This window comes from Protopterus annectens, chromosome 1.part1 (assembly GCF_019279795.1).
Source record: "Protopterus annectens isolate FY-2018-M chromosome 1.part1, PAN1.0, whole genome shotgun sequence".
Classification (NCBI taxonomy): Eukaryota; Metazoa; Chordata; order Ceratodontiformes; family Protopteridae; genus Protopterus; species Protopterus annectens.
The window spans coordinates 1,820,272,179-1,820,292,508 of record NC_056726.1 but is presented as its reverse complement, the minus strand read 5'-3'; the positions used below and the strand labels follow the sequence as shown (position 1 = coordinate 1,820,292,508).

Here is a 20,330-nt window from a genome sequence, read left to right as displayed (position 1 = left end):
TAGCATCAAAGGAGGTCAGAGGTGAAAGCAAAAATAAATCAAAGCCCATAAGGAGTTTAACCATATAGATAGCCCTTTGAGATGTATCTAAGTAATCCAAGTGACGTTAACAGTGGACCTTGAGAGATCATATTAAGTTACCTGAATATATGTAAAGGAGTAATAGATAACACTTGCTAGTAGTCCATTGTTCTTACTGTATATGCGAACTTCTACTGAAAGAAGACCTTGCTGTTATGGTTGGATCAGTGTATTTCAGTAATCTCAAGGCCAAATCTTGCATCTGCTCTGGCTATGAATGTTACTAGTGTGCACATTTGCTTTTAATTAATGTTTTTATTGTTAGTTAGTTTTAGCAGCTATACCCTCTTGAGGGGAGCCACAATCAGTTTTTTAAAGCCATCAATTTTATTTCATGAAGCATACTTAATATGCATACTGTGCAGTTCACATGCATAGAGCACTCAATTATCAGTTACTAACAGAGAGTAGTCTTGCTATTAATCTATAAATCAGCTAACTAGCATTTACCATCGTATGTAGTTATAAGGATGTGCATGACCAGTATACAGTAATCACTCATTTTTTCACTTCAATTTTAAATAATCAAAATCTGTTGTGTTTTTATTCCAGAAATCTTGGATTCATTTTTTTATTACTATTTGATGACCAGATGAGTGAACTGGTCTGTTGACCGTTCCAGCCATGACCCAGGCTCATATAGCAGTATGAAAGTATGCAGTATATAAACAATTAACAAACTACAAGTTGCAATAGTAGAATTACATGATTGTAAGTGAAGCTAGAGTGCAACAGTGCAAATATATACAGATGAGAAATTTAGATTTTTTAAACATGGTATGGATGAGTGCAACAGTGCAAATACATATGTATGGGACACTTTGATTCTTAAACAGAGAAAGAATGAACAGTGCGCTATAACAGGAATGAATGAACAGCACACTACAATAGGACAGGCTAAGTGTTACGGTTTTAACAGGAATGAATGAACAGCACACTACAACAGGACAGGCTAAGTGTTACAGTTTTACCTATTACCACTATTAAAGTTCCAAGTAGATTCAGTAAGTAAATGTTTATTATTTATTTATTTGTTTGTTTATTTATTTATTTATTTTTCATTTGTTGACTGGGTTTGTCCGACTGATCTAAGTAGCCCTTTTTCAGTGGAGGCCCGGGGAGAAAAGCTCCACATGATCTACAAATTATCATTTACAAAAATAAGTAACAATCAACAACTGGTTTACAGAAAATATTCAAAGCAACATATACATGAAAAACAAGGATTTACTACAGTAAACTAATAGAATCCTACATCATTCAGAAGGACTAACAATAGTTTTGTCTCCAGACGTAAAATCTTACATTATGCAGATAAGAATGTATGTAATGTGCTTAGGATAGAGAAGTTAATGTGAGACAAGTTCTAGAGTTAGAGAAAGTTACTTAGGTTTGGAGCAGATAGAGGCATGCAGTTAGGGTTGATAAGTTGTTTAAGGGGGTGGGTACAGAAGCAGGTCCATTGGCTTAACAGGTATTCTTTAGTGGCTAGCTTGAATTGACTAAGTTGCTTGAGTGACCTGATCTCTAGTGGGAGTTTGTTCCAGGCCTTGGAAGGATTATAGCTATAGAGAATACATACTTTCTTAATTTTAGGTTTGTGGGTTTGTAGCAGATCTAGGTTATAGCTCCAGAGGGATCTAGCAGGTGAATAGCGGGAGATGACAGATGATAGGGTAGGTCAGTAAGAAGGCTGATAAAAGATGGAGTGCATGATCTGGAGTTGAGGGAGAAGAAGCTAGTGAGGTAGTTCAAGTCAGTTAAGGTGTTTGAGTGGCAGAGACAGTGATGTGACTTGTAAGTTTGATGGGCTGCAGATTTGGCAATCTTGTTGTAGGTAGATTTAAGTTTGGCAAGGAGTGTGGAGGTGAGGCAAGTAATAATTTGAGACCCATATAATAGACTGGGTAGGAGGCAGGCATAGGAGAGAGTTACTTTAGCTTCACTGGTGAGAAACTTTTTGTTGTGGTAGAGAAGCCCTAGTTTCTGATGAGTTTTCTTGATACAGTTGTTAATGTGTAGATCGGATTTAATTTGGTTGTCAATGCTGACACCAAGGGGTTTAGTGCTAGTTTCCACCTCGATATGTGTGTGTTATTGAGGGACAGGCTTGTGAAAGTGGATTTAATGTGGTTGTAGTTTTTAAGAAGAAAAAGCAGTAGCTTAGTTTTTTTGGTTAGGGATAATCTGATTATCAGAGAGCCAGTTTTCTACTGAGTTAAAGGAAGTCTGTGTTGTAGAGATGAGTTCAGAGGGAGAGTCAGCAATAGTGATGACAGTGGAGTCATCAGCAAATTGGACCAGTGATGACTGAGGACAGGAAGAATAAAGATTAGTGAAGATGTTGAAAAGTAGTGGACCAAGGATGTAACCCTGATGGACACCCATTTTAACTGGGAGAGGAGGGCAGAGTGCAGATTGCCACTTCACTGCTTGAAATCTGTCAGTGATGTAGCTGGAAAACCATGCAAAAGTAGCAGTGGACAAGTTAAGGTTGCTTAGTTTGTGCAGAAGGAGAGGGTGAGAGACAGTGTAGAAAGCTATAATGAGACCTAAGAATAGTCAGGAGACAAGTTTGTTATCTCTAGCAAGGGGTATAGTATTAAGGAATGATAGTAGGGCAGTAGTAGTACTATGCTTTGGTCTAAAGCCATATTGAATAGATGTGAGCAGATTTTCAGAGAGTAGATCATTTATAACTTGTTTTTGTATGCATTTTTCTAGAACTTTAGAGAGAGGAGAGAGGATGGCAATTGGTCTAAATTAGTGATGTCTGAGGAGTTACTTCTTTTATGTATTGGTAGAGTAAAGAATTGTTTCCGTATGGAAGGGACTTTGGACTTTGAAATGGAGCAGTTGATTAAGACAGATACAGGGAGAGCAAGACAGTCAGCAGCTAACTGAAGGAAAAGGGAAGGAATGTTGTCGGTAGAAGCTGAGCAAGATTAGAGTTTAGAAAGTAGGGATTTGATGTAGTTAGTGGGTACAGGCTTGAGTAAAAAAAAATTTGATGAGAGTATAGTGGGATTTGATAGAGAGTGGTTTGAAATATTATTAAAGGTAGACAAGTTGGTACTGTGGTTAAATAGTTTGGATATAGAGTTAATGAAATATGTGTTGAAGGTAGAGGCAGTATCTTTGGGAGTCTTATCAGGACAAGGATTGGGGGAGCAGGGACCACCAGGATGTAGTATGTGGTTTAATGAGTTCCAACATTTTGGGGGGTTAAATTTCAAGGCTGAGGGTGGATTATAGTAGAAGTCTCTTTTATCTTTATTAATACACTTTTTGGTCTGATTTCTACGTTCTTTGTATTTTAGCAAGTCTGCAGGGAGCTTTGTTTTGGTCCATGTTTTCCATGCTCTCTCTCTATTTTTCATTAGGATGCAGGTGGAATTGAATATCCATGGAGATATATTAGATTTAATAAGGACTATGCAGATTGGGGCAAGTGAGTCAAGAATACTGAGAAGGGTGGAGCTGAAAGACAGGACAGCATCATCAAGGGGGAGTTGGGTAAGGAAATTCCAGTTAACTTTAGAGGGAAGAGATTTAAAGGTGTCAGGGTGGAGGTTAGTAAGTTGCGGCATGTGATAAATCTGTGCTGTTTAGTAAAGTGAGGAATATATCTAAGTATTTTTATTGGGGAGTGATCACTTAGTGTGTTGGGAAGGGTTTCAGGATTGTGATATTTAGAGATATGAGGGATTAGAATCCAGTCGATAAGGGGGCTGTGTGTAGGAGAGTTGTTGGTATTGGTGGCATCAGTGATAAGTTGAGTAAAGCTGTACAAGTTAATGTATAAGGAAGAATGTGGGGTACAGAGAGTTAACCGATTAATATTGACATCACCAAAAATAATGGCTTCATTATGAATATATTGAGAGAAGTATGAGAGTATGTTTTCCAGCAGGGGTAAGTTATCCCCCGGGGGAATGTAGATTGCTACTATTGTGATTGTGGTATGGGTGTTAAGTGCAAGGTTGGCTGTCAGTATTTCAGCAGGGGAAAAGGATGGGATAGTTTTATTAGGAGTTTTTAGAGTAAGGTGGTTAGAGTAAACAATGACAACTCCACCACCCTTTTTCTTTTGACGGTCAAGGCACAGTGTACTATAGCCTGGAGGGAGAAAGTCTTTGTCATGGTGTTGGGGTTTTAGCAAAGTTTCTGTTAGGGTGATGACATCAGGGGTGTGGCTTGAGATCCAAGCATGAAGTTCGCTAACCTCGTTTTATATACTTCTAGTGTTTATTGAGTAAAAGATTTGTTTGTTTGGGGGGGGGCAGAGGTGTATAGGCTAGTGAGACTATACTTATAGGTGGAGTTGTGTTGAATGGGACCTGGATTGGGATGAATATCTCCTGCAAGTAGAAGAACATTAGGGTAGCAGTGGCAGTTATAGTTGTATAAGTTAAAGATAAAATATTTTGTTTTATTTTTAGGGAATGTGGTGTAGGTGGGGGGAATTTTGATTTTAGGAAGAGGTAAAGTAGAAAAGACAGAAGCAAAAATAACAAATGAATGATAAGGAGATGAGGTATTCCTAGTATGAGGTATTGTAGGAACTTTGAGAATAGGAGATAACTGGATAATAAGTGAGGTGAGAACGTGAAGGAGGAGTAATGGAGGTAGTACAAGAAAAATAGTAGAGAAAGGCATGATAGGTAAGATTATTGAGTGCTAGAGTACTGAAATTGGTGACTGGGGAGTTAGTAGTAGGTTTATTTTGCAAGTAGGTATGTGATATTGTGTTGCTTAGGTGATGTTTGAGTAGGGGGGTAGGAGTAATGTGGGTAGTGGAAGGAGAAGTAATAGTTTGCAAGTGTAGTGTGGAAGAGGGGAGGGGTTAGTTATGGTTTGTGTGGAGAACAGGAAAGGGAAGTAGGATGCAGAGTGGGTGTTAACAATGGTTAGGTATAAAGGAAATTATATGGGGGGATGGGTGGGAATGGGGGTGGGAAGAGAGCGAAGTGAGCCCGAGCGTAGTGAGGACAAATGGAGCGGGGCTATACCCGAGGCATGAGAAACCTCAAAAAACAAACAGTAGCTGTTTGTCTGTTAGCAAATGTTGCTAGCAAGCTCTTTAAAGATGAGTAGAGCTAAGGGAATTTGGACAGAACTAAAGTTTTGTTTTGAAATAGTTTTAATCTTAGACTCTAGAGCTCACCTGTTTGCATACAGAGAGAATAAGGATCTTATATAATTAGTAGAGTATGTTGCTAAATAATGGCTGACTTGATTAAAGCTCTCCAAGTTAGAAGCTGAATGGAGCTCAATGCAGCTGTGCTCCCCTTGCAATGATAGTCACAAAGTAAAAGAAAATTGTTAAAAACATTCAATTACATTCACCTAATGATTAATTTTAAAGGAAGGCTTGAAGGCTTGTGTATAAAAGTTGAAATTTCCCAGGGCTGATTTGAGCTTTTGCTGAAACTTTGCTTCAGAACTGAAGGTGTGTGTGTGTGGGGGGGGGGCACGATCCTAAGGCTTGTGGATGGCCTGAGCAAACTGCAAAGAGAAAAAATAGACAGGGCGTGAGCAGAAAGTGAATAGTACAGTTTTAGGAGAAATGGAGACAAACTGGGAGAGACTAGAGGATATTAGTCAGAGAGTGATGGAAGGATTATCAGAAAACACAGAGTGGGTACAAGAAGTGGTACAGTAAATAGGTACATAGATAAATGTCCAGGGAAGAGTAAAGAATCACAAAGAATAGGAAACAGTGTCTAGGCAGATCATAATAGACAAATTTAACAATGTACTAAGTCTAATATGTTAAAGTAGCACCATAGTTAGGTAAGATACTGGTTAGAATGTGTAACAAACACTGTGTTTCTGTTTTTCAAATACCAAATAAACAAACGACTATAAGTTTCTGCTTACAAATACCAAGTATGGTTCTGCTTACAAAACCAGTTAGAACTGTAGTGAGATGCATGTTAAAGTTTGCAACAAACACTGTTTCTACTTTTCAAATACCAAATAAACAAACTGTATGTTTCTCCTCACTAATAGCAGGTATGTTTCTGCTAACTAATACCAATTAGCACTGTAGTTAGGTAAGATATTGGCTAGAATCTGTAACACATGCTGTATTTCTGCTGCTTGGGTACACAATAAACAGCAACTGTATGTTTCTGCTTATTAATACTAAATGCAGAATACTGTGAAGCAGAGATCAATAAAGGAAATGCCTATGAAGCCACTCCAGCTTCCTAGATAAGTTTAGATATGTAATTACGCATATACACTGGAGTAATCACCAAGCTCGATATATATACAATCAGCAGTAAAAAGTATCATAGTTTTGTTAGATTATACACTCTAAATAGCAATAATAAATGTAGTACTAATATAGAACAGCATAAAAATCCCTGTAAATTATGACAGCAAACAGACAACGCTAAAGAGACATATGCATATAAAAAGAAAAAAAGACTTAAAGTAATCACAGACACTGTAAAGTCCTTACTGGAATTCTAGTTCTTAACTTCTATGGGCAGGCAGATTCAGGGTGCAGATCCCAGTCTGGAGAAGGTTTTATCACCAACACGGCCGGCCTTAGGCATAGGCAAACTAGGCGACCACCTAGGGCGCCGTACAGGCCAGCCTCAGAAAGGGCGCTACTTTTAACTATTTATTTATTTATTTTAATTAATAAAATTCCTCTCGCTCGGCTCCCTGTTCAGGAAGTCTGATCCATAGCGAGAGAGGGGTGAGCGCCCTCCCAGTTACTTACAGCTGCAGGTTGGCCCGGAAAAAAAAAAATTACGGTACACGAGTTTGTTACCTTAAGGAACCCAGCCCTGACGCACAACCTTCAACGAAGGTATGCCCCTTCATGCACGTCTCCACACAGAAGACGCTTTAGCTGAGAATCGAACGGGACTATGTCTTACTGTGCGGTGACAATGCTACTGCAGTATGAAAAGCTCATTCAGTTAAACTGAATCAGTTTGTTTGTGTCTTTCGGCTTATATATGAATATATATATGAATAAGTATTCAGATATTACGGTGTTACACCAGCTACAGTCTATGACAACAGACTAATGCATTTGCAACTTTAGTCCATGACTACTGAACAGAGCAAAGCTATAGCATTATTCAATACCTCAGAATGAAAATAAAATATAACAAGAAAAGAAAAGCTAGAAAACGATATAATGTAGTTATCATAGGAGCTAGCTGATGAGAGACACAGATACATTTATCAGACATGTTTGAGGAAGATTTGAGCTTAAGAATGTTAGACATGACAAATTCTAAAAGCCCAAATTCTTGCCATAGACCATAGCTATCTATAAACACTGTATTATTCAATCATTTTACAATTGTCTTTTAAGTAATTTCTGCTCCCACTAGATCCTATGAGGTACTTGAGGTGCTTAAGTGAGCCACTGATGCCATTAATATCCTAAGTGGAATATAAAAGTAGCTGTTAACGAAGCACTGGAGTACTGTTAGTAGTCAGCTAATGAACAACAGAATTGCAGTTTCCTTGTTATTAAGTGTGAGTTATGTGTTGATGCTTACTGTTGCACTCATGTTGAAATTCCTAGTTTACTTTCTTACGTTTACAAAGCGCACACAGACAGCAATGCCTGCAAGAAACGACAACAAAGCATTGGACTTTGTTATGCTGTAACACAATGCTTCTAACGATAAGTGTAACTTCTGTTCAGCAATCCATTAGCTGAATTAGTTGATAAATGCTAGTACAAAAGTGAAGTAACTGTCAGACTGCATATCTATCTGTAAAAAAAGTCTTTGAACAATCTTTAAAGCATTTAAGCAGTATGATCAGTCTTTTAATTGCATATGCTCCTTTGAAGGCCAGACCCTCTAAATATAACCAAAAATTAGCACATAAATAGAGCTTAAAAATAGTTAATTAAAAGTCCTTCCCTTAGCCTTGTGTAGGCAGGAAGAAGGCATTTTCTGTTATAATGTTGAACCTCCCTAATAAAGCAGCATCAATACTGGGGTAATTAACCCTCAATTAATTTTCCTGTCTTTAAACTTTCTGTAGAACCTAACACTTCATATGACTCTGAACATCACACCCAAAGCATCAAAAATTATAAAAATGTTTAGTCCAAATATTAGTCCATATTGTGCTGCGTAGCACTACGCAGAACCCCTACAGTTATTAACCCAACTGTCTGTGCTGCAGGAAGCCTCCCCCAGATGTCTAACGCTTACCTGACTAAGTGCTTGAGATGTAAGATTGTATCTGAAGGTCTATGTACTACTAAATTTCCTAATAATATGGGAATGGCGAGCCTTATTTACATTGCTTTTGTGAATTTGTGAATTTGCTTGATTGTCACAATTTTGAACTTATGAAATTGAACATTTACATGCAAAATCAAGTATGATTTACTATTTGACAATTATGCATGACTGAACAATAATGTATGTGATAAGTAGATAAGCAAAGTGCAATTATTCTTAATAAGCATAAAATGAAAATTGATAAGGATGTTAAACAGTATGAAAGTAAGGTAGGTTATCCTATTAAAAATACAAAACATCATGAGATTGATGGTGAGAATGTGCAAAGGTCTAAACATTACAGTAGAAATGATAATATTATTAGTAATATCAGTTCCCTGGAGAGAATGAGGCAAGTGCTAATGGGGGAAGAGGTTGATTATGATTGTAATTTAAATAATCACAGGGATTTTCCTCCACTACAGAAGATGGAGTAGTTGGAGACTCATTCAGGCCAACCAAATGAAAAGACCTCAAACATAGAATCACACCTGATATGTCAAGGACTCCATGTATCCCCTGCCATAATTTGAGAGGCAGGAGGACAGGGATAGAGGAAAGGAAAAAGGGAAGAGGAAGTAATTAAATCTGATTTTGATGGCAGTGTGCTATCACATAATACTTTTAATATTTGTAACCATCTGTCTATTTTATTAGACAATTTTGGATATCCCTCTGGTTGGCATAATGGTTAAGGCATTTGCCTTATAAACCAAAGGTGAAGGGTTTGATTCTTATGTGGGGTAATTGGCTAGGCTTAAAATGGTCCACAAAGGCAGTTAACCTAGTACTAATCTATGAACTCTATAACTGAGTCATTGCTGGAACTTAAACTGTACATCAAAAAATTGAATCTAGCAGTATATTTTAATGAAGTACACAGAGAGAGGTATCTGGTGATACATATAGGGGTGCAGGATTTAAAAAGAAAAGTGTATTTAATCCTGCTTTGTACCCTATTGTTCAGGCATTTAAAAAGCCTTTGAGGATGATTTTTATATATTAGCAGGAAGAAAACTAAATTTTACCACCTTCAACCTCAGTAGGAATTAGACTGTTCTAGGTTCTGTTAAGACTGGCAAATCAATTTGCATTGTGAAATCTGACAGGAGGTGGTATTGTCATCTCTGACGCAATCAATTATTCTGGTGTTATGTTTAATATTTTGCAAGATGAAAGGACTTATACCTGTGTGTCTAGAAAACTAATTCTTATTTCATATAGAAAAACTGATTTACAATTAGATGATTACATTATTGACAGGAAGATTTCACTTAATAACTGTAAGTTTTTGAAAAATTCAAAACCAGTGACCCCCCACTAATTTGGGGATAATGAAAGTGCATCAGGTATTGAACAGCCACCATTTAGACCACCTATTATAGTGAAGTCTTCAGAATCCTAAAACCTGTTTTTCACAAACATACTCATATGTTAAAGGACTGTTGTAATTTTTAAGGGAAATTAAAGGATAACCTATGGAATGAAGATTTAATTTCCCTCATAACTGATCTTATAGGACTTTTTACCTGTAAACCCATGGAGGAGGGTACCAGATTATTCCCGAAGGCCTTCTAACTTGTGATGTTATTAGATGGAGAGAAATTAGCATAATATGGATCTCATTTCCATGGTTTTGGACAAAAATTATGTTTTTTTTTTTGAAGGGGAAACCTTTAAGCAAATGATAAGAATATCCATGGGGTGATATGACCCACTTTAAGCAAACATGCTACTTTATACTTGGGAAGTATTTAATATTTTAATTATGATTTTTGTTTGTCAATATTGCAAGTTGTATTTAGTATACCTGGACAATATTGTTATGTTATGGGACAGGGTGGAAGTTTATGTCTATGACTTTTTACCTGTAAACCCATGGAGGAGGGTACCAGATTATTCCCGAAGGCCTTCTAACTTGTGATGTTATTAGAGGGAGAGAAATTAGCATAATATGGATCTCATTTCCATGGTTTTGGACAAAAATTATATGTTTTTTTTTTTTTTTTGAAGGGGAAACCTTTAAGCAAATGATAAGAATATCCATGGGATGATATGACCCACTTTTTGCAAACATGCTACTTTATACTTGGGAAGTATTTAATATTTTAATTATGATTTTTGTTTGTCAATATTGCAAGTTGTATTTAATATACCTGGACAATATTGTTATGTTATGGGACAGGGTGGAAGTTTATGTCTATGATTTTATCAAACACTTACACAATACAACTGCCTTTCTCAAATTTACATTCAATTTTAAGAAAAAAAAAACAGGTGATTTTTAAATATTAATATTAAGCATTCTAATGCTGGCTTTGTTTCTAACATCAGTTGAAATCCAACATTTAATAATGCATATTTAACTTTGCAAGTTCGCATTCCTTGAGTTAAAAAAAAAGAGTTTATTCCATGGGCAATGCATTAGCTTAGCCAGGATAATTTTGGATTTGAAAGGGGGCAAGCCAATGAGAAGAGGTTGCCTTGTGTACTTCTCAGATTGTATATATTTTCATCAAAAAAAAGTTTCTTTTTTGGGGGGAGGACGCTTGTTTTAGGACATTGAAGATCAGAGTGCTAAGTAGCAAAGTCACCCTATTAGTTACTGAGAGCCAGATGGAGTTTTTCAGTAAATTGCAATGATGTAATGGGTCAGCTAGGAGTATGACTCTGCAAATATTGTTTTCCACCAGTTGTATTCTGTAGGTGTTCTTGGCTGAGTGAAAGATGAAAAAATGAAGACCATATTCCAATTTGGGTATTAATACGGTTTTAATAATTCATAAGGGAGCTGTTGGAGAGAGCAAACAAGATCTTATCACAAAGTTTAAGTTGAGCCAGGACTTTATTAACTATCAAATCTGTATATGTTGAAAAGCTTAGAGCAGAATCAAGAATAAGGCCTAGGCATCTCTTTTCTGTGGTGTTAGGAACAGAGTTGTCATTGAAGTCAGTTAGGTGAATGGGTGGAATACTGGGTAATTTTTTAGAGGTTGAGAAAACCATAATATTATTATTATTTTGTCGTGTTTAATTAATAGTCTTTTGGAATTGGACCAATGAATACTTGAGATGTCATCTTGTAGTTTGCTTTTGAGTTCACTGTGGTTCTTCTTAGATTGTAAGAGAACACTGTCATCTGTGTACAGTATCAGCTGAAGGTTTGGGAGCTCAAGGGGAAAGTTATTAACAAACAGGGTGGATAGGAGGGGGCTTAGTACTAAACCTTGAAGTACGCCTGTGTATAGTAGTGCTGAGGAAGAAAGAGTTATTGCAACAAACATAGAAGATTCTGTCCTACAGATAGCTGTGAGACCAGTGAATTGTATTTTCTCTAAAGTTAATTTTTTTATTTATTCAGAAGAATGTTATGGTTAGTAGTTTTAAAGGCCCTAATCATACTGGCAAATAGAACTGCAGAGATGTAGCGCTCGTTCAAATTGCAATAAAGGGAGTCACTGGCTGTCAAAAGTACAGAGATTACAGATATGTCTTTAATCCTTCATTTCCATAATATAAGCATGCTTGAATATAGTGGGAGCACAGGTTAGGAAGAGGTTAAAAATATGTCTAAGAGGTTTAACAGTTTTTTCAGCAGCCAGCTTTACGAAGTTAGGATGGTGTTTGGAGAACCTGAAACCGGAATTACTAAGTTTTTGTAGTAAGGAATTAACTTGTTTTGCAATATTTGTGACAAGTGGAAGGTTGTAGCATGGGAGGCTAGCAGGTATACAAGGGAGAAGATGGAGTTTTCTTGACTAAATAAAGGAGGTAATAGAGGAGGAAAGATCTTAGTGATGTTGCTTATGGAAGACTGAAGGCGGTATGCATAATCATTAGCAAAAGAGGACAGCTTAAAAGACAAATTATTATCAGGTTGCAGGGAATTAATTAAACATCATGTCAGTTGTTTCCTTTCCTACCAGAATTGTTATGGTTAGACCAGTTTTCATGTTGTTTATGTCTAAGATGTGTTGCTTTACTGAGCTGGTAAGGATTCTGACTTCTTGGATTGTATTTAATAACTTGTATTAAGTAAAATAAAAGGAAAAGAAATGTTGTTGTTTGTCTTTCAGCTTTTTTCCGGTAAGGGGTCGCCACAGAGGAACTCCGGTCCGCTAATGATTGGCAGTAGATTTTTTACGAAATGCTGAGGTGCCAGCTCGATGCCCAACCTTCAATGAAGGCACGCCCATTTACGCACACATGTCTTTCGAACGCCATCCAACTGCGGGGAGGACATGCATACTCCACACAGAAGGCACTCCCAAGCTAATAAGAAGATAAATAAAATAACTGTCTATAATATGACCCAGATTGATTTAAATACACTTAGTAGTTTGATATATTTTACTTTAACACAGCTTAAACATGCTTAACTTTTCAATTAACCTTATCAAATTAACTACACTTTCATTTTTAACACAGCTTAAACATTCTTAACTATTCAGTTAACCTTATCAAATTAACTACATTTTCATTTCCTGAATACTCCAACTTCTTACATTTATTAATCAGGAATCTTCATACTTTCCTATCCACCTTTTCCAATTCTTTCTCTTTTACTTCAGCATAATCTTTCTTACTTCATTCACTATGGGTTTTTCTTTGGACTTCCATTTTCTTGTTGTCTCCTTTTTTGCAACTATCAATATAATATAAGCAAAGCTAATGTATATTTTAGTTGTTTTGTTTTAGTCCAACTGAATAGCATCATATTTATGGTGAGCTCTATGTCATGCCCTACAGTTTTTTTTTACTGCAAGCTGCAGATTTTGTTTGTAGGTCTGCAACTCCAGACAACCCAGAAGATATGCTCCTAAGTATCCCTCTCCTTCCTGTCACATGTCAAGCACTAGTCATCTATTTCCAAGTACCCCATTACTTACGGATGCATCTCAAGCACAAGCCCTCTGCTTGTGGTAACATTTTTTTAACTCTGAGAAGAACATATATCCAAACAAATATCCTGAATTTTCTGGATTTGGTGGCATACAGTATCTAGGGAATGGAAGTACTTCATGCCAGTTTTCTACTGACTGTTGTTTCTACAGCCTCTTATTTTAATCTAACCTAACCCTTCTTCCCTCCTGGGCTCAACTGCACCATTGTTTTGTATGCCTTACTTAATAATTTCCTTCCTACCACCTGTTCATTTCTAGCCTATATTATGTAATCTGTCATATCTGGCTTCTCACTCTTTGTGCTTGTTTTTGTAATATTTCCTTCATTTCATAAGTTAGTTCCATATATACCTGTCTATCTTCTTCAGTTTGCATATTTGCTTTGATATCATCTAAGGCCATGTTCATCCTTTCAGTCACAGATGTTCCCACAGTCATTAAAACATAGAATAATGGCAACATTTCCCACTTTCTCCTGAGTATATCAATGATCTAGAAAGCCCTGCAGTCTTGAATAGCATTCCACAAAACAGCAACAAGTAGAATTCAAGTACAAGTGGCCCTTAAGGTCCTGTATGATTACCTCTGAATTATGCAGTTTTGTGATTGATACTGGCAGACTATTCTAATTCATAGACCCCATTGAGGAAAAGTCCTGGACATCAAGTCTAAGTTTTTTGGGGGGATACACAGGAAGTAGTGTGTACTCAACTGATGTGATGATGATAAACTGCTCCATTACTTCAGTCTGTACCTGGGGAAGTCTGCAGAGGTAGGCTGGTCCCAACTGCTCCATTACTTCAGTCTATACTGGGGGGGTCTGCAGAGGTAGGCTGGTCCCAGCGTATAGGAGTGTGCAGTTAAGAAAGACCAATGGCATCTTCCTCCAACTAATACAGGATGTGAACCTATCATATATATCGCACCTGTCCAGGTGGTATAGACCGAGTACAACAGACATTCCATTGTTAATCAGGGTTATCTGTATTCAAGTAAAGTTTCTTTTGAGACTGCACAAAGTTATACAAATGTATTTTATTTAGTTGAATATGAACTCACTCATCTTAAGAACAAGTAATCTTCTCAAACTTATGCAGTTCATGAGCTACACATGTAATTTACTGAACAAAGGTATCACTGTCTTAAGCTATACTTCAATGTAACACTATTATGTTTTACTTATATAAAGACTTTTTCACATATTTTTTTTCCTCATAGTACTTTCACTCACTCTTTCAAATACCAACCCTCAAACTTTATTAGTTCAACATATCAATGCTTTCCATGACTATTTTGATCTTCTCGTCAATATTCTGCTGTAGTTCAAACATCTGGGAGAGGCTGCAGCCTGTGCCTTTACTGCTGGCATACTAAGGACAACATCAAGCGTCACAGCTGTAGTGAGCTCATTTAATAGCCGTTGCTAGTCCCAGATCTTGCAACCCTTCTGAATGCTGGTGCTACTATAAAGCTATATATCAGCCAGGAGCGGCCTTATGTCAACTGGTGCCCCAAGCAAAAGTGCTCCATGGCACCCCCCACCACATCACCCGGTGCCCCCATCCTGGTCTAACTACATTAAATAAATACTGGAAAAGCACCCCTGCTAGAGCGGCGCCCTAGGCGGCAGCCTAGTTGGCCTATGCCTAAGGTTGGCTATGATATCAGCAACAGCCAATCACATACCCAAACACCTTGCTCCCGGGGTGACTGGTTACAAAGCGAACAATGAGAAAAAGCAAAGTAAAACACTATATACAATTCTGGAGAATGTCCTTTTAGCAATTTGCAGTAGTAATAAGTAAAAGTCATATATTTAGTTTAATTGTAACTATAAAGGGGGAGACAGAATAGGATAGATTAGTATAAATGGGGAGGAGGTGATAGGAAGAGTTCATGTAAAGTGGCAGGGAAGGTAGAATAGCCAGGTAAAGATGAGGAAGTGGTAATGGGCAGAGAATCTATACAGAGAGGGATGGAGGAAAGTAGATAAGATTGATGTTCAGCCAGGGGTATAGCACGAGCAGAACCATGATTTTGATGGTCTATGTCATATGATCGAAGTTCCAAAACTTCGAATCATTAAAGGATGAACTTTAATGACTGAAGTCTCGGAACTTCGAACACACATTAAAAAAAAAAAAGTTCTATGTAGGGGCAAGCCCCCCTGCACCCCCACTCCCCCGCTACTTAAATATACCAACTCAGAGATCTCACTACTGTGCAGTAAAGGGAAATCTTCCCTTTCTGTGCTCTATGGCAATTTCCATTATATGCTTTGAGGTATTACAACTTCGATTATTAAAGTTCGTTCTTTACTGATTCAAAGTTGTAAGACTTTGATCATATGATAGGAACCCGATTTTGATAGGTGGTCTTTCAGAAGATGCTTGAAGGAAGGATGATAAGTTGCAGTTCTAATAGCCCGTAGAATATAATTCCATTTTTTAGAAACAGAGTAGCAGTAAATACTATTTCCAATTCCTTTTTGAGGTTCATAGATGGTGAGAAGTTGTTTATCCTTAGAACAAAGGGGTCTGTTTGGGTGACAGTAAGCAAGAATAGAGCTTAGTGCAGCACATGCTTGGGGTTTATGAATAATGTTGTGGGCAGTAGCTAGTTGACTAGTAGGCAATGGGATAGTTCAAGCCAGTTCAAACTTTTAAGGACTTTGCAGTAATGTTTATAGTATTATTTATTGACAGCAAATTTAGCAACTTTGCTGTAGCATATTTCAGGTTTAGTTTTAACAGATACCTGCAAGTTGGTAAGGACAGGGGCACCATATAAGAGTGAAGGAAGTAGGTAAATGGTTGCTACGATTGTTTTAGCTGTGTTAGTAAAAAAGGTTTTATGTCTATGCAGCATGCCAAGTTTCTGGTGAGTTTTTATATTATTTTGAATGTGGAGTTCAAATTTGAGGTTGTCATCAATTGTCACACCAAGTAGTTTTGTATGGGATACAATTTCTATCTCTGTATTGTTAAGTGAGAATATTTCAAGGCTGGATTTGTCCTTCAGATGTGCTTAGGGGAGGAACAGGAGTCATTTTGTTTTTTTGGGGCTGAGCAATAACTGGGCATTGTGAAGCAGTTTTCAGCAGAGGTGAAGGCTTCTTTTGTGATTTAAAGAAAATGTGCCAGAGTGTCAGATGATAATATTAGTGTTGAATCATCAGCATACTGTATAAGTGATGCTTGCCTACAAGAGGTATAGAGGTCATTAATGAAGATGTTAAAGAGAAGTGGACCAAGAACTGAGCCTTAAGGTACAGCAGTGGTGATGGGAGGTAAGGAGAGAAAGCATGTTGCCATCTAACACTTTGCTGTTTATCAGATAAGTAGCTTTTAAACCACTGATGTGAAGGAGGGGATAGGCCATGGGGGAGCAGTTATTGAAGAAATATGGAAGACATAAGTTTATCAGAGTATCTTTTCTTGTTTATATTATCTAAAAGGATAAAAGTGCAGTAGATATACTATTGTCAGAGCAGAATCTATGTTGAGTACTGGTTAAGAGCTGTTCTGAGAAGAGATGGTGAAGAAGTCATGTGGATACATTTTTCTAAGATTTTTGACAGAGGGGAGAAAATTGCAATGGGATGTAAGTTAGAGACTTCTGTAGAGTTTCCTCCCATGGGCAGTGGGATGACATACAATCCTTTCCAAATAAAGGACGGTATATTAAGGTTTTGTGTGAGGGAGGGTGATGTGCTGTTGGTGATGACAGCAATTCTTTAAATAAAGTATTTACTGAATGTAGTTGCTATTTTGAGGGGTGATCAAGTTTGAGAGGTATACCGATCTTTTTATTTTTTGATTCAGGATTAAGTAGTGTGTGAATAGAGGACCAGAATTTTGTGAATCATTTTTAAGATTAACTTGTAGTTGATCATAGTATTGTTTCTTATCTTGGGATATTTGTTTTTCAGCTCAATTACAAAGTTCCCTGTATTGCTGAAAGTTTTTTCTTTCATTTAGCCACTCCCTCCAAGCCTTGTCTCTGGTATGCATAACGTTTTTGGCAAGGGTGGACAGTCAGGGGGAGTGTTTTACTTTTACTCTTTTTACACATAGAGGGGCAAGTTTATTTTGGGTGTTTAAAAAATGTATAAAAAGTTTTAACTGGTCCTGGCTGCAGTGTTGCAGTGGTTAGCGTTGTCGCCTCACAGCAAGAGGTTCTCCGGTTAGATTCTCGGCTGGAGAGCCTTCTGTGCGGAGTCTGCATGTCCTCCCCGTGGTCGAGTAAACTTGAAAAGACATGCAGGTAGGTGGGTGTGCATGTGTGGGTGTGCCTTCCTTGAAGGTTGGGCACCAGGCTGGCAACTCAACACCGTAAAAATTCACTGCCAATCATTAACGTACCGGAGTTACGCTGTGGCGACCCCTAGCCGGGAAAAGCCAAAAGACCATTTATTAAAAGTTGTAACTGCATCGTCTAATAGGAGAGTTTTTAGTTTAGAACAGTTGAAGGACCTTAGGATACTGTTGATTAAGTTTTTGTTAAATTTTGTGAGATTCCTGGTTAATTTAAGTTGGTGGGTATTGAGGTGATGAGTAGTAAGTCTGTGTGTGTGTGTATGCAGAAGATGGTCAGTTAGGGAGTTAGGATAGGTTCCACTGATAGTATATTTATTGGCGTCTGAGACTTGAAATCCAGTCAAGAATTGTGCCCTTACTGCTTTTGCTTTATCTAGTAGGTGCTGTGATCGGTTGAGTTAGACCAAATAGATTTATGCAAGATGAGGGACTGTCAGAGGGTACATGTTAACAGTTAATACTAACATCACTCAGAATGATTTTTTTCATAAGTAATAGTTCTAGACACTGAGGAGAGAATTTCTTCAAGTATGGGTATGCTGTTTCCAGGGAAGATGTAAAGTACAATAATACAGAGTGTTTTTAGAGGTTGTAGGGATTTGGTTGTGTTCCAGAAGTATATATAACAAAGTTGGATGTTGAGACTAAAATAGGTCCAGTACTATTAGCTATATACTTTATACACACTAGTGTAGCAGAAAAATAGCAGTAGTTTAATGCATTTTCCCTTGTAAGTAAGAAAGACTAAGAATAAAACTGCCCAAACTAGTTCGTACTAGCATAAACAGTAAAGGACGTACACCCTGTACCAAGTAAAGCACACACAATTTCTTCAGGCAGTATGCAAGAATGTTAAACACATATTAATATAGAAAGAGACTGCAAAGTGTATTTCATACTAGAGCAAACATGAAGCCAGTAATATTACAAGCAGTGAAAGCAGAACAAGTTTAACTACATCAGCTTAACTACTATACTTGATATGTTGTGAAGCACATACATATCCATTTGTTCAAATCAGTGTCTACCCATTCCAAAATACACCCTTCACCAGGTTTAAACCCTTCTTTGCTATTCACAATATCAATAATATTAGCAAAATATTTCTGTTGCACAAGAATGATATACTTGTTGACCAAAAATTAGTTTGCCTCAATTAATGCTATCACAGTTCTACCTTCTCTGGCATACACAGTGTATTGATGACAAGTCAGGGAGGGAGGGGAGTGTAACTCCTGAACAGTAAAAAATGAAGCATCCAGCTCAGGAAAGCTTTTATATAGCACATAGCATCATGGGACGAGGGGAAAGGAAACAAAGAGAGGAGGGTCAGGAAATACTCACCTCCACCTGCTTTTAAAGCTACATACATCAAATAAATATATAAATCATTAAAATTCAACTTTGCACATACTTAAATATGTTTGAACTCAAACCAACTACTATTATATAAAAAAAATTATTAATTACTTTTTGGTAATTTTTTATATTTTAAAAACATTTATGTTAGCACATTCATTGTTTCCTGCGTATATATTGGCTTGCAAATTAATTTGCCATTTTGCTTTATGTATTTCTAACTTATTTTTAAAATTAGAGCCATGGTGGTGCAACGGTAGCGTTATCGCCTCACAGCAAAAGGTTCTCCCGTTCAATTCTTGGCTGGAGTGCCTTCTGTGCGGAGTCTACATGTCCTCCCCGCGGTTGAGTGGCATACGAAAGACATGCGTAAATGGGCATGCCTTTGTTGAAGGTTGGGCATCGGGCTGGCACCTCTGCAACGTAAAAATGTACTGCCAATTGTTAGTGGACCAGAGTTCCACTGTGGCGGCCCCTAACTGGGAAAAGGTGAAAGAAGAACAACAACCCTCGGTATAATCACATAATTCATGATCTATAATGCTAAAAGAAAACCTATTTTTTGTATCACAAATCAAAGACTGTTTTTGCTAAAGCATTTGTAAAATCTTTTTGCCTTGTGGCATACACATGTTGCCTGATCTTTGTTGATGACTTTCTAGTTGTCATACCAACATGATGACAACAGCTTACTACAAAAACACCACTAGAATTACAATTATAATGTGCATTACAATGTATAATTTTATTAAGATGTTGCAAAAATATGTAAGACCCCTCATAAATATATTTACACCAAGTATACTGCCTACAAGGTTAAGTACCTTTGAGTTTATTAGTAAACATCAGACCATTTTTGTGGTATCAGTCTGTAAATGTTTAAGTGTAATTCCCTATACAAATTTTGGTCTCTCACCAACCACTGAAAACAGTTCACTATTACCTTTTAAAATATCCCAGCTATGTAATATCAAACCATTAATACTTGTATTATCAACCGACACTGCCAAGTTGAAAGAATGCTTAAAATAATCATTATCATCACGGTCAATATATCTATAACCAGCCAATAAGATAAGGGGAAAAGAAGACTGTCTTATTATTCATATATCACTGGCAACATTGACCAAATACTTAATATTATAACCTCTTGCTAAAAACATCTGTATGACATATTTAAGTTCTGCCCTAAAAACAGTGCAATCTGTTGTCAAACAAGATACCCTAACCATTTGCTCCTTTGGTATATATTTTTTAATCCACCCAGAATAATTACTACTAAAGTGAATGTTGCTATTCACAAATGAAAATTTCTTATGTGTTTTACTCATAAACCTGTTATAACCAACATCCACAGGTAATGAAATGTCTAAAAAATCTATATCTGAACC

At 37.1% G+C, this 20,330-nt stretch overlaps 1 protein-coding gene across 3 annotated transcripts in view; it reads left to right on the top strand.

The window, feature by feature from the left end:
- Positions 1–20,330, top strand: part of LOC122812449 (cyclic GMP-AMP synthase-like) — a 397,692-nt gene that overhangs the window by 322,693 nt on the left and 54,669 nt on the right. The window lies entirely within an intron of this gene.